The following is an 18,832-nucleotide window of genomic DNA, read 5'->3' on the forward strand; positions in this document are numbered from 1 at the left end:
TACCAGGGGAGCTGATGGTATATGACAAGAAAAATGGACAAACGAATACAAACGAACATCGCGATCAGCATCTCCAAAACATTCCTGAGGTCTAATCCATTAGAAGGCTTAACCTAATGTTTACATTGTGTGGATCTAGTGCTATCAGTGAACCTAGCACGTCAGCAGACAACATAAATTCGACAATTAGAAATCTTCCAGTCGATCGGATACAACTCAGTGAAGCTGGGATTTGAGAAATTCTTGTCAACCCAGCAGTATATTAACAGTATTATCATTCCTATTTCTGACTCAATAGAACCTGTGTGTTGTTTTGATTTGATTTCTGCTGACATCGGCTTGTGTACAGACGGACACAAATGATACTGCGTTGTGTCTGACTGTGTGCGGAGCATTGTGTTTTTGTGGGAACATTTGGTAGTTTCTGCGGCAGACCACCATGCCATTTATTCACAAAACAACAACAAAAATAAAAAAACGGTTAACTCTTCCACGATCATCAGTACTCTTCAAACGATATTCTTTTTTTCCTGTATGTGCATTACTGGCTTCCTGTCGTATGGATGTCATGTGGTACATCATTCTACGCTACAAATTTTTTCCTTTATCTGTATAAATGTCTGTATGAGTATGGATCGTCATATTATATGTGTTCGTGAGCTAAAGAAAATTTTCTGTCGTGGGTTTCCACGACAGACATTACAGTTTTTATTTGATTTGATTTGATTTTGATTTGACTTGAAAATAGTCCACTATCCACATCACTTGCAAGCTATAATAGCTTTAGCGACGTGCTAAACTAGCAACACAGGTAAGGTGGAACGCCGTCGCACAAACCAAAAATGTGGCCAGTAGCCGGGTAGCAGAGGACAATGACCTGCCAATCGCCGAAAGTTCAAGCAAACCCATTGAAAAACACGAAGATGAATGACATTATAACCAATCTGCTTAGATATGCTGTTTGTGAAAATTGTGAGAGTGGTAACTTGTCAGTGAGATATAAATGGGGAAGTCTCAATGAAATGACATTAGTGTGTGATTCTTGCCAGTTCAAACAAGTCATCATCAGTCCCAACACGCAATAAGATAACCATTAAACTGTTGTTGATTCACAAAAGTATCCTGCTGGAGTCAGTAATGGTGACTTAGACCCCATAGTCATACTTCTTTACAATATTCTTTATATATACAAAAATTTTAATAATTCTGCAGTGGCATTATTTTAGGTTTTTCATAACTGAATAATGTATCTGCAATGTCTTTTCTACACTAAATAATAAAGTTAAAATTTGAATTGATATTATTCTGTTTTAATTGATTTTTATCTGAACCAACCAGCAATTATATCTGGAAACGTTGGAAATGTGGCTGCGCCTGAAAGGCTGAGCTGCTTTGCTCTCCAGTGATTTTGTTGCTTTCTTGTGCAACGTCTTTGCTCTTCCATATCCTTAGATTTCTTTTAGTTACAAGTTGTATTTGTTTCTCTTAAATTTTACTTTGTTGCTGTTTTAACAGCTTGTGATTGCCTTGCTTTCTGTTTTTGTGGATTTTGCTGTAACGGTTACGCTCTCCGCCATTACCTTAGATCTGATTCCTACTGCTCGTACTGTTTTGCTTTTTCTAAAACTTAGTCTCACTTTAATATTCTCACATGGCGGACCTCCACTATGTTGTAAAGCCGTGAGTACCTTCTCGCACTCTCTCTTCCTTCGGCGACCCTCCATTATGATACTCCCACCTTTCCAACTAATATCCTACCTCAAGACTCGACCGTCCATCGGAAAAAAAAGCGAAAGAGAGGTAAGAGTTCAGCGCCGGCTAAGGAAATACGGTCTAAACGACGATACGTGTGTTATAGTCACATTGACACAAGAATTGAGATGCAAAAGCAAAACATTTCCTCTGAAGGTCACAATGCAGAATGAGCAATTAACAACATGAAATACTCAAATTGAAAATAAGGCGATGCTGTTTTTTGTTACATCCTTTGTAAAACATTTAACAGAGAATTCAGCACTGGTAACATCACCACATATGGGAGTAGGTCAAGGTGGTATTGTGTGTAATAATGTTGATGTTGATGTGAATGTTGTAGTTGATTGTGTTGCAGAGATGAAGCCAAGAAAGCAGCGTGTGACATGTCGTTCCAAGAACGCGAAGAGAACACAAAAGAAGGCTTCCTGTAATAACGAAAATGGAGACTTTGCTTCAGAGACTAGGCAAAAGAAACAGAAGACAGAAAAGCCCATGGACGGAAGCAATGTTATATTTGCAGCAATATTTGGACCCAAGAGAAGGAAGACTAAACCACTACCAGTGATTCCTGCTGAGAGGCAAGACCGTCACAGTTTCAATGAAATGAAACTGGTCCTAGATCAGAAAAAGGAACTTTCTGATCTACATATTGATCATTTCTCTGCCATCTTGAACGACCAGTTCCCGCTAATTGATGGCCTGCAGAAAATTGGTATTTTTGAGTCCGAGGCCGAGGCCGAGTCAACTGCTGAAGACACAGACCAGCGGGGAAGTTTGTGCAAATGTTGCATGTTGGTAACCATTGGGTCACAGTAAGTAATATCCATTGCTCTCTACCAGGGGAGCTGATGGTATATGATTCTTTTTTTGAAACAATAAGAATAGATCCTGCAGGTTTGGTGCCACATGGAGTTACTTTTGAACAGCAGTTCAGAAAAGTGTGTACTGAGCACTTTTGCATTAAGACAAATTCCAGAGATAATTGTGTGTCATTTGGAAATGAAATGGCACTTGTTTGCAATATTCTTTCAGTTAATTCTCAGATCTATCTTGTTTATCAGTCTTTTACAACATCCACCACATTTTCACATACCCTGTTAAGTCAGATTTTCTGGGAATATATAAAGTTGAAAATGTTGCACGTGAGCTTAAAGTAAAGCCATTGGCAGATCTTACTTCCAAGAATGTCATCCTTCCATACAGACAAGGCTTTGTTGTCATTCCAGTGATTCATTTCAATGATTAAAGTGTAGTGTCTTATAGTTTGTAACCCTGTGCGTGAATGAATAAATACATAAGGGAGGCAACACTGGAACCTGACTTGGTCCTCCATTGATTGTTTGGTACTTTATGTTTGTATATATTATGTAAAAAAAATTTCTTTATTTCTGACTTTTGACCTTTTGCCCAATATCTGAATTCTCCGCCCTGTATATATAGTTACTATCTTTGATGTGAGTTTACAACAAGAAATCAGAACCATTAATTCTTAAAATTAACACCATGCAAATGTTTTTAAAATCCTCTTATATACGGTGTATCATAGATAGCTGTCTTTGTTGCATATAATTTATTTTACACAGTTTGATCTCTTGTTATCATTTTAAATTTTTTTTCGATCTTTTCTAGTCTTTGGGGGGTTTTGTTTTGTTTTTTTCTTTTTTTTTAATTTTTGAAAATGGTGGATTTACATATGTGCTTCATGGTAGTGCGACTGAACGCTGAATCTCTCACATCCGCAAGTTGTCCGTGGTCCCCTGGGTACTTTGTTCTTGTCAGGTATTAAAAAAAAGGTAAAAACAAGGGTGGTTTTTTACGCCCGCCGTGCTGACGGGGGCTCTGCGCGCGGGCGGGTTTAAATCTCCGCCGTGACCACTGCGTTTTTTTTTATTATTATTTTCAGCGTCGCCGCCCTTCACACAACGCACCAGCAGACGCTGAAGGGGGTGGCGCACATGACGCCAGGTCCGATTTTCAAGGTCCACCTGCACCTCAGTTCAATGCAGGTGGAGACAATGGAGGGGTAATAAACCCGGCCCTCCTAACAATCAACCGATGGTTACGCCATGTCCCACCCGAGGAGATGGCGCGACTGGAACATCAGCTACTACAAGCGTCGTGGGATGCTATTTCAGTCTACATCCCACAATAAAGCGTGAGTTTCAATTCACTCAATGAATTTATGATCATATGCACATACAAATTATCAGTTCGCCCGTGTATGACAGCAGTTTAACACGAAAGTCCTGGCAGCCATTCCTCCCCTTCCAACCCCCATGACCCCGTGTCACGCAAGAATGGACTGAGAGCAAAGACTGCAGCAGATCAAGGCGAAACATCTTTCTTGCTAAAGCTCTCACACCAGCCGCCATGTATCATAATTATTGTTGTTTTTAGCTCGGGTGCTGACAGGGCCACTTAATCCTCCCGATCGTAAATACTCTACCTACCTGTTAGTCTTGGCCAGATAATGATTAGGTCCAGCCTCACCGGTCTTTTTACTCGCATGCCTCTACCCAGACTTGTCCTCGTGTGCGCACTCTTCGTGTTATCGACAAAAGTGACCTCACATCCTACACCCGCATCAGAAGGGGTGTGTGTGCTCGTGCTTATGGTCATGTACTTTGGGGGGTGAGTGAGGTGTGTGTCTGTGTGTGTGTTTGTGTGCCTGTGTGTCTCTGTGTGTGTCTGTGTGCCTGTCTGTCTGTGTGTGTGATGGACTAACGCATGTACAGAATCAGTGAAAGTGCCACCCACTCACACACACGAGCCACGATGCTTGTGACCGAGTGACTGTTTGGTACAACAGTTCTTGTCACGTGACTAGAAACCAAAGAAGTTAGCGAAACACCTGATGGCGGACAGACGCTAAGTCAAGTATTTGTTCTGTCATTTTGTGTTGATTTCCATTTTCAAGAAAAAAAACAACAGTCGGCAAAAGCATGAATCAGCAAATAATAATATCATGTATGACATATATAAGTAAAATGAAAATGTGCTTACAATCTTCTTGCTGACCACACTCACCGACACACACTCATTGAGGATATACTTGTATATGTACACGTGCACACTGCTTTAGTCTTATTCATTTCATTAAATTATGCCAACTATCTGGGCTGCAATATAATACAAACGCGGCAGGTTTTTTGTTCAGCCTTTGTACCGAAGCTGCAACCATTCCATCATTGTTCCGTGAGGAGCGAGAGACAGAAATGTGATGTCCGCCCCTCACGTGACCTGTCTGCCCTGTCCTTATTTCCATCAAATTAAAAAAAAAACTTAAACCTGGAAGACATTTTAAAATCTCAATAAATACAGAATACAGCAGGACAGGCTGATAATAAACAGAATACAGCGGGACAGTCTGTTTGTTTGTGTGTAATTTATGTCTTGTATATCTATAAGGCATACGTGTAACCGAATCTTCCAGTCTTCATGATCATTAGTCGCCCCGCAATCTGTTCCCTATTAATAGAGTTCGACAAACACGGTAGCACAAGAACTGTTTTAGACAATGAAGCCGTTGTATGTGAAGAATAATGTAGATAATGTGTCAGCAGGTGTGCCAGTCATGTCAGACCGCCAGCTCATCAAGGGGCAGGACGGGGCACTGCGACAACTCAACGTTTGTGTGGATGATGGCTCCACTTTCTGTGCCATGCAATAAGGCTGGAGGCTGTCAGTATGAGTGTGTGAGTGTGTGTGAGTGTGAAAGTGTGTGTGGGAGTGGGAGTGTGAGTGTGTGAGAGTGAGAATGTGTGTGAGAGAGAGTTAGCCACTTGCTCTGTCAAAGACCATTGAGCTTCTTATTGCAAAGTTCAATAAAATAAATAAAATCACAGAGTGAAGTTCGTGAGAGAAGTCAGTCTAGGCAATCACAGAGTACACTATACCAACACCTGCAATAAACAGAACTCGCTTTAATACTGTCTTGATAGTGTGAACAAGTGCACTCCGATTGGCTGAATTTCCGCCCCCCTTATTTCAGGTGGGAAAAAGAATTCCGCACCCGGTAGCCTGGTGTTTCATTGGCCAAGGGGAAAATAAGATAGGCGAACTAACATTTTCCAGGACAGTTAGAGACGAGCAACCCGAAGTGACGGACCGTAAATAAACCCAAGAAAATGTTTACTAATCCGTCCGTTTTACTGTGGAACCAAACAAGCAGACTATACCGAGACGTTTAGTACTGCTGGGAAGTTTCAGTCCGCTACACCTCTACACAGACACATTGTCCTCTTGCGTGTAACGGGCTGTAGATTCAGCGGTGAGACATTGAAGTGGATACTTCTGAGTCGCGCAGTGGACATCTGTGTATGAGGACGGACTTCCACTGTATTAGCAGCACGAGAATAACGGATGCTATCATCGTACCTACCGAAGGGTAGTGCTGAATCGACACCTTCTCTACCGAAGGTGTTATTGTTTTAACCGTCATTCCCCTTCCATTCACATAAGTGAATAATGTAAAGAAGAAGTAGAAAATGTTATCGCTATGTGCCGTTGATTAGGCACTGTAACGATTCGCGATCGAGACGAATCTAGTTAGATTCATGTTTATTTTTAACTTTCCCTGTGGTCAGGGAAGAGCAGTCGCGCGAGCGCTGACGCGGCCCTGTATGACTCATTTTCAATTCGGTCGGAATATAACATCTTCGCCGATACGGCTTTAATCTCTCCTTAGCTTCACGAACTGCGTGAAGTGATTCATTGGATTAACCTGCTGGTCTAGTCAGTGATCTCGTCAGCGCCAACCGTCTGAGTAACGTTAGGAGGAGGTTGACGCTGGAGGGGGTAGCGTTATTTTATTTTGTTTCATCCTCATCTCATCGTTAGTTAATTTCATAAACATTAAATGTGTTAATCGTTGGCCGGACCTTTTTGTTGAAAAAGGTGAAAGAGTGCGGCGAGCGTGGTTTACATGCAGATGTTTACACGCGCTCGCAGACACATTCTACACACTCTTTCGTAAAAACGTTACAGGCACTATCCCCATTTCGAATTAAAGTTGACAGCAAAGCCTAGGGAAGCAACAATAACACATCAGGCAAGACCGAAGACAAAGTAGGTTTCCACCCATCCGCCATCTTACTACGTCAATTCAATGGCTGACCCTCCCTGCTGTCTGATGTGACACACACTCACTTCCTTGTCACCAGACGCACCAAAATTTATTCTGAGTGACTTTAACAACTGTGATCTAACGAAGACTCTCAAAACCTATAACCAGTATGTGACCTGCCCTACAACCCAGAATAACACCAAACTGGATCTATGTTATGGCACAATCCCTGCAGCATAGAAAGCCAAGCCTCTGCCATCTTTCGGGGCTTCTTACCTCCAAACTGTGTTTCTGGCCCCAGTGTACAAGCCTGTGTGTCAACGTATGAAGCCTGTGGTTAAGTCAGTGAAGCGTTGGACGGATGAGAGTATTGAATGTTTCCGAGGTTGTTTGGATTGTACGCTGTGGGATGTTTTTTATAACTCATGTGATTGTCTAGATGAACTGACAGAGGTCATTTCTTCTTATATCTCCTTTTGTGTTGATTCTGTGATACCCTGTCAAAATATTGTAATATTCCCTAACAACAAACCGTGGGTTACCAGGAGCCTGAAGAGTGTACTAAACAGGAAAAAACGTATCTTTTTCACTGGCGATGCCTTGGCAAAAAGATCTATCCATAAAGAGGTAAGGGAGGCAATAAAAAGAGCAAAAAGAGAGTATAAAGACAAGATAGAGTTGCGTTACTTTGCCGGCGACCTTCGTTATGCCTGGCTTCTGTTAATCAGAAGGTAGACTGTACTAGAAAATCAGTCAAACTTAATGGCGTGAGTGATCGGGACTTGCCAAATGTTTTGAACAACTTTTATGCCCGTTTTGAGAATCATGATTTTTCTGATAAAGTTAGGGAACTCAGACACTCACTTGTTCCTAATGATAACATAGTAATTTCTCAAGTTGATGTGACAAAGCCGCTTAAGCGGGTTAGGGTTAACAAGGCGCAAGGGCCAGATGGAATCTGTGGGTGGGTCCTGCATTCATTCAACTTTCTTTTAAAAACTATATAGCTTTTATTCTTGTCTTGTTCACAGTTTCATGTTTTGATTATTAATGCATCAATGCAAATAATTTAGTCATCCCCATGTCACAAGATCTGCTTCACCCCCATGGGTTGCGCGATCGAGTGACCGTTCTTCATAATATATTTACACGTGTATATACTTTATATTTTTTTAAACTGTGATAACTATTAAGTATAAAATATATTTATATGTTATTTAACAATCTACACAATAATTACAAATAGGCGCTTGTAAAACGTGTCTTGATAGTCATACATCACTACGGGATGGACTACGGGAAGGCGACCAACAGCCCGATCAGAGACGTTAAAGTATAAAGACGTATAAAGTCTCTGGCCCGATATAGAAGTGTGCATGCATCTCGTATCCTAACTATTCCTAGTCATGTGTTGGCGAGTGAGTTCTCACTCCTGCGGTCTGGTCGTAGATACGCTGTACCGGTCAGTCGAACGAACCGTTACCGTAACTCGTTCATTCCGCGAGCCATCCACTTTTTAAATTCCACTAGCTGTGATGATGTGTCCGTCTGAGGTGACCTTGTGCGGGGTGCCCACTGAACCTCCTGTTGCTGTGTTACTGTATGAGTGGGTGTGTGTGCACATGTGTGTGTGTGTATGTCGCCAGAATCTATTCCCTTTCATCTCTCACATAATTCTTCCCTCTAGTGTGCTGGCGTGTCATCATACCTATAATTGCCCTTGTGGATGAATAAAGTTGTATTGAATTGAATTGAATTGAATTGAATCATTCATGTCAGCGTAGGGTTGCGCGAGCTTTATGACCAAACGTCATGCCTTAAGCTTCGAATATCAGTCTGCTACATGGGTTCAACGAGGTCACATTTCCTCTGTGCGCAGGGAAATTCAACAACCGCATATAAACTTATGCAGGAATGGTAAAAAGAAAAACAAAAGCGCGGCTGGAAGCCAGGTTTAAGGCAATTCCTTCATGTTTGTGTTTCAATGCGAATGTTATTTTTGTTCTAGTTGTTTATTATCCGCGATGTTCAACTGGGTGGAGTGTTTCAACACCTCTTTCAACTCTCTCTTGACTCAGGGCACATTCCTACACTCTGGAAACTCTCTCATATCATCCCACTCCCCAAAAAAGCTAGTCCTAGTCAACCTAATGATTTTCGGCCAATAGCACTAACCTACCTCATAATGAAAACCCTTGAGAAGATTGTCAAAAATCTTAACATCTGTAGAGAGTAAATTGGACCCATTGCAATTTGCTTATAGGAAGGGTAGAGGTGTTGATGATGCCAAGTTGTTTATTTTGAACACGCTTTATAAACATTTGGAAAAGTCCAAGACACATGCCAGACTACTTTTCGCAGATTTTAGTTCTGCATTCAACGCAGTGCAGCCATATCTTCTAACTCTGCGATTGATATCTGCTTCTGATCTACCACACCAACTGGTCAGGTGGATTGTGGATTTTTTGACATGCAGACAGCAGAGGGTGTATGTTAATAGTAATTATTCTGACATTGTTGTCACAAACGTCTCATTAAATTCCATTTTCACGCTGCTCTTCCGGAAGTACGATTTTAATCTGGTTCGCCGAGACTGACCGCGGATCACTTCGCAAGAGGCCGACAGTGAGTCTCGGCATACAGACATCAGTCCACCTATCTACCTCCATGCCCTAACGAATTGAGATGAGTATCTGCTCTAATGAACCTCTACATTGGTTACGCTAGACACGTGTTTCCTCATTGGCTTAGCCTAGTCACATGATATTGGTGCAACGTCTTATCTCAAGTACCGAAATAATGGAAAGAAAACGAAAGATCAAACAAAATGCGACTACAGACTTATCAAAAGCGATAAAGGAGAATAGGGGATCAGGAATGAAGAACCCGAAGACACCAAGAATGGTACGAAATGCAGCCGATGCCTCCACATCAACTTCGACCAAAGCTAGAAAAACTGGAGGTGGAAAACGTGCAAGGCAACGACATGGTCGACTAGCAGCAAGGGCGAGATGGGACGCCGTCGAGAAAGCCAAAAGTATGGCCAGTAGCCAGATAGCAGAAGACAACGACGAGCCAATCGCCGACAGTGCGGCCAGTAGCCGGGTAACAGAGAATAATGAGCCAATCGCCGAACATAAAGTATCAAAAGGAAAGGGACTACTGAAAAAAACCCGTTCCTTCACGAAGATGAATAACATTATACGTAATCTTCTTAGATATGTTATCTGTGGCAACTGCATTTGTGGTAACATGTCAGTGATGTATAAATGGGGAAGTCTGAATGAAATTATATTAGTGTGCGACTCTTGCCAGTTTAGACAAGTAATAAGCAGTTCCAACATGGAATAAAATAACTGTTGCTCTCGTCCAAAAAATTATCCTGCTGAAGTCATAATTTATAATAGTCTGTAATAATAATAATATTTATAATACTACTGTAATAATAATTTATAGTACTACTGGTCGTTTTCAGCATTCTTTCATTGAGAGTCTTTTATCCTTCTCATTTCTATGCTGGTTTCATAATTTATCTGTTCATGATAGGAACAGTTTGAATAGTATTGTCAACATCTGTTCTAAAATAATTTGTATTAAACAGAGGGACTTGACTTCCTTCTGTGATCAGCAATTAGTTAGGAAAGCTTCCCGCATTCTGTCCATACCTGAACATGTGCTAGCGGGAGAATTTGTTTTATTAAGCTCCGGTAACCGCTATGCCAGCCAGTATGATAAAGCAATAGGCATCTAAAATCTTTTGTGCCATCCGCAGTTCAGCTACTCAATCACAGATGAACTATCAGCGGTGTGTGTGTGTGTGATGGGTAGGTGTGTGTGTTTTTGTGTGTGTGTGTGTGTTGTTTTTTTCCATATACATATATTTTGGAAACAGGGCACAGCTCCCATGTTTAAATTGCCCGTTGGGATTAATAAAGTCTGTTGTTATTGTTATTGTTAAATATTCTTTGTTTGTGCAAGGCCGCCAGAGAAGGCATGTGACCTTGTTGACGTCAGACGCGCGTTGCGACATATTTGTTTTTGTTGTCATCTGGGGGTTTGATATAGAACAGGGTGAGCGGTTGCTCGATGTGTTGAACAGTTGCGGTATACAGTGATAGTTGAGAGTTGAACAGTTAGCTGTTGAGAATTCAATAGTTTATATTACGGTGTAGAATTGATGTATGTCATGTTGATAAAAGGTTTTTCCCTGTTCACATGAGGAAATTGGAGTTACTCTGTGCCGGAGAGATTTGACAACGCGGATAACGGACGATAACGAGCTAAGTTACTGACGGACAGGATATAGTGAAGTAGGATCGAAAACAAAATCTTTTCTCTCCCTGTCATCCTTTCATCAGTCATATTCATTTTGTCCGTCGTCAGACGTAACAGGTGGCACACCACCCGTGTGCTAAGCTTATCTAAACAGGTTTCTATAGGTTGGACTAAACAGGTTGAAGGTAGCCCTGAGTAAGTCTTTCTAAGTATATTTATATGGAGATAAACTACATTGCGGGTGATTGATCATCGGATCTAGAACTCAACTCAATAAATATTATACTTATTATTTTACATTTATAACAATAAAAAATAGAAAAGAAATAACCATAATTCCTTCATTTAAATAACAACTTAAATAATAGAAATATGGCAACAACAAAAAAAAATCTGGTAACCTGGACTCTACACCACCACTGCGGACCTGGCAGGCCTCCAGGACATCCTGAACGCAACACCAAAAATGGTACAGGGCGCCAATAAACAGTCCTTGCTGCACCCATGACCGACATCCCTTCTCCCTTCCTTTCCCCTTTTACCACTGGTTCCCCCACTCTCCATACTCTTCCCCTCTCCTAACCTCCTAACCTCCCTTACCCCCTCCCCCACAGTGCGAGATCGCCTTTAGGTGGAAGCACTTTCCTTTTAATTACAAGAACAAGAACAAGAACAATGCTCTGGACAGAGAGAGTTGAGCAGCCTGTGGAGTAAGACCTACGAAGAGTATCAAGACTTTGTTGCCAGCGTCCATCCCCATGAAGGTGGAGCCGAGTCATCATCTTGTGTGCTCGAGAGGAGTGTAGTGTTGTACTGGTTCGAGGAAGTATTCAGCGGGAGATCTGTGTTGCGGACAGGTTCACAAAGTTTTAGCATCACGTTACAACGGATGCTAACGCTTATCTACCGAAGGGTAGACCTGGATAACACCTTACCGATTGGGAGTATAAAATCTACACCAGCATCACAAGGGATACGGCGGGTTTCTGTATGAGAGAACAGATTCTGGACGTACTGGCATCTCGTGAGTAACAGTCGCCGATACTTCCCATACCGAAGGGTAGAGTTATGCGGTACATTTGAAGTACAGGACTTGTAACCTGTAGCTGTGCCACCGGACATCTGTGCGTGTATGTGGATAACAAACGGATACTATCTACAACGCCACGATTTGGATTACCGGATCGTCTGTCCAGTCAGCTAAGTGACAGTGAAGGCTCAAAAGCTCATGGGCAGTAGGGTTTAAACGTCATATTTATCTTGAGTTTTATCTTTCCTTTCTCCCATCGTTCCATTTCTTTTACGTTAAGCATTAAATGTGTTAACCGTTGGCCGGACCTTTTTGTTGAAAAAGGTGGAAAAGTGCGGCGAGCGTGGTTTACATGTAGATGTTTACACGCGCTCGCATACATTCCTAACACACCCTTCCCAAAACGTTACAGGGGTGGAAGGGGGTGCGGGGTGGAGGGACCAAGCAGTGTCAGTGGTACAAACGGCCCTAAACAAGTGTCATGAAAAGTGTTCATGATTTTAATTTTGATATACCTGTTTTTTTTCCCCCACCCCTAGTCCCAGATCATCAGATTAATGCTCACAGCAAAATATGGTGAGGATAGTATGTCACCCTGATTTTCAAATTTTGTTTCCATTCGCCATTTTGTACGTTCACCAGCAGCTGAGCGGCATTCGACAGTTGGACAATATACGTGCGAGCTCACGGGCCAGTACCTGTGAGGTGAACAGCACCAGAAGCCCTGTTTGAAGGACGCTACTCCCCCAAAGTCAGCCAAAAATCAAAAATCAAAAAGATAGCCGACCTCTACGATGGACTCCAGACGGCCGAAGAAAAGGCCGCCCAAAGGAAACTTGGAGAAGAACAGTGGAAAGGGAGATGAAAGGAAAGGGCTGGACATGGGGTCACCTAGAGCGGTTTCAGCCGATCGACATCGGTGGCGGACTCTGGTTGAGGCCTTGTGTGCAACCTGATGCACGAAGAGGATTAGTAGTAGTTAGTAGTAGCAGTATGTCACCCTCCCAACCCTGGTACTTTCTGTTTCTGTCTTTTATTTACTCACATTTTCTTGTGTTTGCCTATATTGTAGTCTATACTGATGCCGCCTCTTACTCTTTAAAATTGTCTGAAATGATCTTTGATGTTTGTCACGTGTCACATGCTGCCTCAGAGCAGGTCCACGTGCAGGGCTGAGAAAAGGTAGCCGGAGGGGAAAATTTTTATGTAATGGCCGCGTGCGGTGACGGAGGGTTTCAGTTGGGCAATAGGCAAGAAATCCCAAGAGGCTCATGATACTGTGTGTAGAACGGTTTTTTTTTTTTGCCTTTTTTTTTTTTTTTTGCCACGAGCGTCACGAGCCGCTGGGTGAGTAGAGGGCTACTTTCCTGTCGATGTTCTCTCTTGGCCAAGTTGTGTGGAATATAACTTTTGTACTTGTGAGCCCAGTGAACAGAGAAATATATATATATAGAGGCGATAATTATGTTAAAATGTTATTTATATATTTTTAAGGAGGGGGAAATGGTTAGCCTAAGTTTTGACAAGTGGTTGCATGACAATTTTCTGTGCTTTCAGTTTCATATCCATCTGAGAGAAAAGTTGGAAGGCACAAATTGTAGGAGAAAAGTAACAAGCTTGATGTTTGACTCGTCTAAGCAATATTCATGGTGAGTTAATAAAGTCAACTTAAAGTTGCCTGTTACTTGCTTCTGGAGACTGTCACTTCTCGTGGAAACTGCACTAACATCCTCTGTCCACAAATTTCATGGATTTTGTATCACACTTTCTAGTGTTGTCTTTGTTACTGATATCACTTATATCAGCCTTCTTTTTAGCATTAACCATTTTTAACAGTAATTATTTGAAGAATGAGGTCTCCCTTTTTTGACAACGAGGTTTGTATTCGCCACATCGGATATTAAATTTCTGTGCTCATTTTTATCACTATCATGCTCCCTCCTGTTGTCGCTGTTGATGAAATCAAGGCCTTATGATCGTCATCACTATCTGATCTTACCTTTCTTTTATGCCCAGAGTGCTCTTGTATGTCATTGTTTGTAGAAAACGCAACAGCAGGATCCTTCAGCTCCAGACTGCTTGACAATGAAACAATGTTCTTTGAAGCAGATGGAGGGCTTAAACTGTCAGGCACAAGTTTTTCAGAAGAAAAGAAAGTGTCAGCATGACTAACACTGGTTGAATATTTCGTCTGCATGCCAGCATGGGTAACTGGCTCTGAAGTTGAAAACTTTGACGTTGATTGGGTGGTGGTGCTTGAAATATCAAGAGTGCAGACACAGCTGATAACCAGGCCATGGATGGTTGGAGCAGCTGGATGGAGACCTTCACATCTCGGAATTCAGAGACCACCTAGGCAAACAGTTGAAAAACCAGATCAACCAATGTATATTTCATTTAGTTTTGATGCAAAAACAAGAAATACATAGGTGTGCACTTATATGCATTACATATCCATCCCCTTATGCGTTCTCCTGCATCTCTCAAACAAGAAGTATTGGAAAGTTCTATACCAGCCTTTTGCATCTGAAACTGTCTCAACAGCCTTTTTTTAGTGATCCAACCTGATAGTCAGGATCCAGCAAGCCCTGATGGAAGAGGGTGAGTGCCACTTGCAAAAGCGAAGAGACAGATGGAAATGGAAGACGCGCCACTGACAGCAGAGCCTGATATAAAACTTGCAGACATGTCACTGAGATGTAGAGAGGGGCTGGGTTCTGTTATACTGATTGTGTCAAAATCACCATGGCCTGTTGTATGGACTGCAACAAAAAAGGTAAAAAAAATTAGGAACAGATTTAAAGGAAATAAAAACATGCATACAATACCACCAGAAAAGGTTAAGGTGAAGATAAAAATCCTGGCACAGAGTATTTGTAGCATTATGGTTGTGCCATACTAAGATGCACAGTTATGTAACAACATGGTTACAGCATGAAAGAATTGCTAGGATGCATAACTGTGTAGCATCATCATGCTAGAATACATAGATCAATTGTAACAACAATATGGTTATGTCATCACAAAAGCTTGGATGCATATTATAACATAAATGTTCATAACCATATAGACAAAGTACTAAAATAAAGCATAATATAACCCAAAAGTTAAAGACATGTCAGAAATTAAAGCTGATATGTAGACATAAGAACCACCTGAGTGCATTTTTTTAGCAATCGAGTTGTTTATAAATAAACATATATAATGAAAAAGGTGAAATCTATGGCGTATTTTGGTAAGCATACATGTATATGGTCAATGCTTCGTCCAACAAGAGAAAAGGGAGCATATATTATTTAGGGTGCAGTTTGTTTACTTTTATGTAAATACATAATAACCACAAGAAGTATTTTATGTCGCTCCATTTTAGTGCACAAAGAGCATAAAAAATATTTAGCGAAAGTCTATTTTTTAAAAAGTGTATGCAGATGGCGATGAGCGTTTGTGGGGCACTTACCTTGAGAACAGTAACTGCAGTTCCTGCATTGGCAAGATGATGGCCATGCAGCTGAGAACTTGAGCTCTTATCAACACCAACTTTTTTTTTTTTTTTTGGTGGACATTGCCTTCCCTTTGTCAGATGATGTCGGCAATCTATAGCAAGACAGAGACATGTGCATCTGGAAAATATGTATGCAGCACAGAGGAAAAAAGGGCAAAAACTCCTGTGTTGCTTTATACAACATTCTGCAACATTTAAAAGGCAGTGGAAAGATCAATATCAATAAGCAACTTGCAACAAAGATTCAAGAAAAGGTAACAGGAGTATCTGAAAAAAACTACCAACGGTCAGCCCGCATCACATTCAAAGTAATCTAGAAAAAGATCTGCTGAAGCTGAGAATCTCTGGAAAAAAGCCCAGATCAATCACATTCCCAGTATGAAAATTGATGTGCTTTGTTTTGGGAAAATCCTAATATTTTGATATGCCAAAATGACCTGCATGTTTAAAGTTAAAAATTTACAGCAGAAAATGATGCCCTGTACTCCTAATAATGTTAAGGTTAAGATATCAAGACTATTTCCTTATATGTGTTTTCTGCTTCTTGGTCCTTCCTCACCTCAATAAGCTAGACACAAACACAGTCTAGAATCCATGGACGATGTGTACTGTTTGCTGTTTCTGGGTAGAAGGAAGCTGGCAACTTCCAAATACTCTGTTACTGTCTTACTCTTTCTCTTGCAGTCCTTGAATCAACAAACAATTGTAGACAACAATTTTTACAATTAAAAACAATGGATTCTAGATGCCAGGACAAATAATGTACAACAGTAAAATGGTGGGAATGTGCGGCACAGGTGAATATGATATTGTTTGAATTTGCTCACAATCCTTTAGAAATCTGACTGCATTTCTGATGTGGTAATTTGCTTTTGCAACTAAACTCTCGTCCATCATCCGTAAACACAGTTCAGATTTTTTTAAAATCATCGAGAAAGTACGTTCACAAACATTACCATTATTGTTACTTTTTTTGATTTTGGACAAACGCATCTCGCAGCAACACATTCATTGACTGTAGCTTAACTTTACAACTTCTACAATCTGAGTGAGGTCAGTGCGCATGTCACTAATGTAAGCCTTTAAACCAGAATATTCGGTGCGATAGGACGCGTGCGTGATTAGTAGACTGTACTAATACTTACCTCCGCATATGTACGACGAAAATGGAATTACAGACTACAACACTTCGGTGAGCCCCCTTAGATGAAGGTGAAAGAAAGTGTAGACTGTTGATCTTCAGTTTTAGCAGAAATATACAATGGAGACGTTTGACCTTCAGCTAAAGTCGTAGAGATGGAGAGTGAAGACAGCTGATGCTAGCGGTCAGAATGGAGAAAGTACACGGCTTGTATAATTAACAAGCTGCACGATAACGTCGATAACACAACTGGTCCATCAGATGAGAGAAACAGAATGTTATTCTTTCGTTGTTCACAGAGATCGAGTTTTCGACCGACCGGTTTCTTCTTCAAGCAGACGTTCAACTGCTCCTGGATTTTTCTTGAAAAATGACGTCGTCTACATGACGCACACAATGACGTATATTATGAGGCCAGTCATACAGGAAACAACGGAGGACCTACTTCTAGATGTTTCTACATGATTGTACATTGTATAGAAGCTTTGAGAGAGGAAAAGACGGTAGAGCGCGACAGCAACGGCGAGAACGTGGAGAGAGCGCTTAGCGTGTGTCGCCGTCATTGGTGTTGTCAGTTGCACGCCAGGGACAGTTCGCAACCCGAGGCGCGCCTGTATTTTAATAAATTTCGCAGCTCAGCCTTTCATGGAAAAGTCTATTCACCGAGAGATAATATACATAACTGCAAACGCAAATCGCTACACCCGACCCCGCCATCCTCCAAATCGCAGCTTTAATTGGACATTCTGATCTACGGACTACATTCTTTGAAACTTCTTGCACTCTTTCCGAAAAAAATGGAGCAAAGGGGAAACAGTTCACGCGGGTCACTCATATTCATTTTACAGTTTATAAATTACAATGGTATCAAAAAGAAATAATAATGACATGACTTTTTACTTAGAATTAAATAACTAAATTTAAAAAAACAAATAATACGCAAACTAATAAATAATATAAAAAGAAATAAAATGAATAAAAAAATACAGTAAAAATATAAACAATAATAAACGTGTGATTTTTTAATAGCGCACACTCACGCTCGTAATTCGCGTGCTAGCTCTTAAGACAAGCACGAGACATGGACTACGGACGAAAAACGGATCGAAGGATAAACAATACTGATGACTGGTCCAAAATGTCTAATAAAAGACAAATATAGATAACGTACAGAGAAACGGTTTTCTTTATACAACGATAGGCTACGCTCAGCACGCGCTGTCACACTCACAAAGAAATATGTCAATTTAAAATGGATTTATTTACTAATTCCATCCTATTCTAAACACACCTATAACTCCTATACACCGCTACCTAACACCTACCTAATGCCTAACTAGGAGGAGAGAAAAGGGGATTTTGATATACGTGAGCCTCTTCACGGTGGATGAGAGCACCTACAGATGGAGCTTCTCCCGCACTCGAAATAACGGAAAGGGAAGGATCGAGTACGTGCCCTCACCCCCGCGCTTCAGCGAACGGATGCAGGCAGTAATTGTTGTTATTGTTGACATCGATTTGAGGAAGGAAAAGCACTTCCACCAAAGACAATTCGGAGATGTGGGGTGGGGGTGGGATGAAGAAGATGCAGGCAGATTAGTTGATTTTAGTAGGAAAGTGCTTCCACCTTGAGGTGATTTCGCACTATGGGGGAGGAAACAGTACACACATATGAACTTATATGGTTATGACTTTACCAAGGATGTTTTAAATTAACACAGCGCCTAATCTGCTCCATTGCTTACAGGAAAACAAACCAGAGAGTATTCTCACATCATGCAGAACTCTGATATTCTTTGAGTATGTTCATGAAAATATGGTGAATCAATGCTCATGATTTTGCGTTATCAGTTACTGCTTTGAGTATGGTCATGGAAATGTGGTGTTTTCATATCAAACATACCAGGAACATTTCTCGTCACACTCATTTCAATGAAGCAGAAAACAGACTAGCAAAATAGTTACATAATTCACATAGCTTAACTATAGATTCAAATCCGTTTTCAAAGCTTTCAGATTTTCATGCATTAATTCATGCATTTAATAATCAGCTTCTATTTTTTT

General features: G+C 41.0%; 1 long non-coding RNA gene across 1 annotated transcript; it reads right to left on the reverse strand.

The window, feature by feature from the left end:
• Positions 1 to 13,459: 13,459 nt before the first annotated feature.
• LOC112560810 lies at positions 13,460 to 17,155 on the reverse strand. Its single transcript, XR_003098601.1, has 5 exons — positions 16,773 to 17,155; positions 16,187 to 16,313; positions 15,583 to 15,719; positions 14,690 to 14,887; positions 13,460 to 14,477 (listed from the first exon to the last, which is right to left on the reverse strand). It is a non-coding gene; the product is annotated as an uncharacterized LOC112560810 (long non-coding RNA).
• Between the last annotated feature and the right edge of the window lie 1,677 nt (positions 17,156 to 18,832).

Source organism: Pomacea canaliculata, linkage group LG3 (assembly GCF_003073045.1).
Source record: "Pomacea canaliculata isolate SZHN2017 linkage group LG3, ASM307304v1, whole genome shotgun sequence".
In the NCBI taxonomy this organism is placed as follows: Eukaryota; Metazoa; Mollusca; class Gastropoda; order Architaenioglossa; family Ampullariidae; genus Pomacea; species Pomacea canaliculata.